This window comes from Penaeus vannamei, chromosome 36 (assembly GCF_042767895.1).
Source record: "Penaeus vannamei isolate JL-2024 chromosome 36, ASM4276789v1, whole genome shotgun sequence".
NCBI lineage: Eukaryota > Metazoa > Arthropoda > Malacostraca > Decapoda > Penaeidae > Penaeus > Penaeus vannamei.
Window position 1 is genome coordinate 15,489,450 of NC_091584.1, and position 5,000 is coordinate 15,494,449.

Consider the following 5,000-nt stretch of genomic DNA (forward strand, 5'->3'; position numbering starts at 1 on the left):
TAAAGATGTTGGTTTGGTAGCGTGTATTCCAACTACAGGTAATCTCCATGTGGGTCTCTTTTAGTTAATAAACAATGACTCTCAGGTGAGCTAAAAAGTGATTCCGTAGTCACGAAAAAACAAACCAGACCACTGGCTGACAAAAAGGCAACATAAAGAGGCATCTCCATATTATACATTTATTTCTTCGGCTTTTCCATAAGAACAAATACACAGGACAACACATATACTTACTTGAAAAACAGAGGCCATAGCCGAGAAGCACCAGTCAGCCAGCTAAAAACCCAATAGTTCTGTCACACCACACACGAACAAAGCCTCTCCCTAGACCGATCTGGCTTGACTATATATACCGGTGGCTATATCGTGCTGGGATTTTACCCATAATGCAATTAACTTTGTTTGTTAAATAGTGTATGGTGTGTTTAAAATAAGTTAGAAAATACATAAAATAAAGAACGATAAAACTATACAAAAATGGGCACATAAAATGGATAAAAGATAGGAAAGTACGAAAAAGTGAAGAAGGGATCCGTGAGAGAAAGCGGAAGGAGAAACACGAAGGAAAAACGAAAGAAACACAAAGCTAAGGTGAATTAGTCGAAGACGAAACGGCAGAACAAACAAGGTAAGTATAGAATATAAGGTAAGTAGTGTATAAGTAGTGTCGTGTATGACCAGAGTAATATGATGTAGGGGTAGATCACGGACCAGTGGGAAAGGTAAGTCAAGGGAATATACTTTCTAGGCATATTCTTATTTTAAAAACAAGAAGCGCAGACATAAAACAGCAAAACCACGTCATCTTGCAGGGCGGAAGAGTCCGTAGATTAATTAGATCGATCCATAACGTCAGGAAACAGGCTGGGATGACCGCCACAACCAGGGAAATTCACTACAATAATTATAACGTAATGATAAATATAGTAACAATCATCATGATGATACTATAATGATAATCATAGGAAATGATGATAAATGAAAATAATTATGATGATAATAATTATCATTCAGTCCATTTATAATTAAATAAGACTGAAGTAATAAATCCCAAAAGTCTAAAATACGGGAAAATCTAGCGTATTACAGCCTTCTGAGAGATACTTCGAAAAACCCTTTTCGCGTTTTAATGGTAATTATGAGGATTTTAACATTAATTGAGTAAATTGTATGATTTCGAATGTTCTTGTATTGAATATAATGATGATAATTATGATGATAATGAAATAATGATAATGACAATAATAAATAATAATGATGAAATCATAATTATAATGATAATCTTGATAACTACTAAAATAATAGTAATAATTAACTCTATTTGAATACTTTTCATACTAATTATGGCAATAGAAATAATAATATTATTATCATTGTCATTATATTATTATTATCGTCATTATTATTTCTAAGATTATCGTTATTTATACTATTATTAATATATAAATAGTTATAATGATAAAAATAATAATAATAATTAGCAAAATAATTATATTAGATATAATAATAGATGATAATAATATAAATAATCATGATAATAATTACTATAATGATAATATAAAAATGATGACAGTAATGATAATAATGATAATAATTATCATTAAGTCCATATAATGAAATAAAGGCCAGAAGTAATAAAATCCCACAAGTCGAAAAAGGCAAAATCTAGCACAGCCTTCTGAGGAAAATCGAAAAAAAAAACCTTTTCAACACTAAATGGTAATTATGAGGATTTTAACAATTCAGGTAGTGGAATGATTTCCATGATATTGCGCTATTATTGACATCAATGATGATAATTATGATGATAATGACAAATGATAATGTTGACAATAGTGATAATAATGATAAAATCAAAATTATAAACGATAATTATTGCAATAATAACGACATTTAACTCTATTCAATAATTTTCATACTAATAATGGCAATAGAAATAATGATAACATCATTATTATTGTCATTTTATTATTATTGTCATTATTATTTCTAGTATTATCATTATTATTACTATATAATAGATATATATGAATTATTTATAATGATAAAAATATGGCATGATAATTATTATAACTGCAATTATGATGATAATAATAATGATAATTCTGATGATACTGACTATAACGATAACAATCATAAAGATGATGAAAGTAATGATAATAATGATAATAATTATCATTCAATCCATTTATAATGAAATAAAGGCCAGAAGTAATAAAATCCCAAAAGACGAAAAAAACGGCATAATCTAGCGTATTACAGCCTTTTGAGAGAAACGTCGAAAAAAAGCCTTTTCGCTTTTTAATGGTAATTATGAGGATTTTAACCTTAATTCAGGTAATGGTTGTGATGCCCATGACAATTCCTTTATTATTGACAATAATGATAATTATGATGATAATGACAATGATAATAATAATGATAAAGTCATAATTTTAATGATAATCTTGATAATTACTGCAATAATAGCAATAATTAACTCTATTCCAATAATTTTCATACTAATAATGGCAATAGAAATAATAACATCATTATCACTGTCACTATAATTATTATCTTTTTCATTATTATTTCTAAGATTATCATTATTGCTTTTATCATTATATAAATAGTTATAATGATAAAAATAGCAATAACTGCAATAATGATGATAATAATAATGATAATCATGATGATAATGACTATAATGATAATATCTAGCAAAATGATGAGCATTAATGATAATAATGATGATAATAATTATCATTCGGTCCATTTATAATGAAATAAGAGCTAGAAAAAATAAAATCTAAAATAGAAAAAACAGCAAGAAATCTAGCGTATTTCGCTTTAGATTTGAGAGAAACGTTAGAAAAGAAACCCTTTTCGCACTAGTGATAATTATAAGGGTTTAACATTAATTCAGGTGATGTGATGATTTCCATGATAATTCATTTATTATTGACAATAACAGTAATAATTATGATGATAATGACAATGATAATGTAATATATAATGATAAAATAATGATAAAATCATAATTATAATAATTAATCTTGATAATTACTACAATATTAACCCAATAATTAACTTTATTCTAATATTTTCATACTAATAATGGCAGTAGAAATAATATAATTATCATTGTCATTATAATAATTCTATTATTTACAATTATTAATTCTAGTTATATTATTGTTATTATTATATAAATAGTTATAAATGATAAAAATAATAGTAATAATTAGCATTATTATTATAACTGTTATAATGATGATAATAATAATGATAATGATGATGATAATAATATAATGATAATAAATATAAAAATGATGACAGTAATGATAATCGTAAAATCGATAATTATCATTCAGTCCATTTATAATGAAATAAAGGCCAAGTAATAAATCCCAAAACTCGAAAAAACTGCAAAATCTAGCGTATTACAGCCTTTTGAGAGAAACGTCGAAAAAACCCTTTTCGCTGTGGTAATTATGAGGATCTGAACATTATTTCAGGTAATCATGATGATCTCCGTGATAATTCCTTTATTATTGACAATAATGATAATTGTGATGATAATGACAATGATAATGTCAATAATATTTATAATAATGATAAAATCATCAATTATAATATTTGTCAATATTGATAATTACTATAATAATAACATCATTATTATTGTCATTATAATTATTGTCAATTATTATTATTATTATTATTAAGATTTATCAGTATTACTATTATGATTATATAAATAGTTATAATGATAAAAATAGCAATAATAATTAGCATAATAATTATTATATTTATAATAATGATGATAATAATAATGATAATCCGTATTGATAATGACTATAATGATAATTATCATAAAAAATTATGATGATATGTAATAATAATTATCATTCCGTCCTTTTATAATGAAATATAGGCAAAATCTAATATATTACAGCCTTTTGAGAGAAACGTCGTAAAAAAAACTTTTCGCTTTTAATGGTAATTTTTGAGGATTTTAAAATTAATTCAGGTAATTAGGATGATTTCCATGATAATTCCTTTCTTATTGACAATAATGATGGTAAGATTCATGATAATGACAATAATAATGATAATAATGATAAAATCATAATTATAATGATAATCTTGAAAATTACTGCAATAATAGCAATAATTAACTCTATTCCAATTTTCATACTAATAATGGCAATAAATAATAATAACATCATTATCATTGTCATTATAATTTTTATTTGTCATTATTATTTCTAAGTTATAATTTTTTGCTATTATCATTATATAAATGCATATAATAAAAATAGCAATAATAATTAACATAATAATTATTATAACTGCAATAATGATGATAATAATAATGATCACGATGATAATGCCTATAATGATAATCATAAAAATGATGATAAACGATAATAATGATAAATATTATCAACTAGTCAGTTATAATGAAATAAGAGCCAGAAGTTAAACAGCCTTTTGAGAGAAACGTCGAAAAATAACCTTTTCACCTTTTAATAGTAATGGGGATTTTGACATTAATTCAGGTAATTATGATGATTTCCATGATAAATCCTTTATCATTGACAATAATGATAATTATGATATTGTGACGCAATGATAATGACAATAATAATAATAATGATAAAGTCATAATTATAATGATAATCTAATTACTGCAATAATAGCAATAATTAACACTATTACAATAATTTTCATACTAATAATAGCAATAAAAATAATAATAACATCATTATCCTTGTCATTATAATTATTATTATTGTCATTATTCTTTCTAAAATTATCAATATTACTATTATCATTACTATATAATTAGTTATAATGATAAAAAATAGCAATAATAATAAGCATAATAATAATTATAACTTCAATAATGATGATAATAATGATTATCATGATAATAACAATAATGATAATAATAATAAAAATGATGACAGTAATAATCAATAATAATTATTATTATAACTGCAATCATGATGATAATA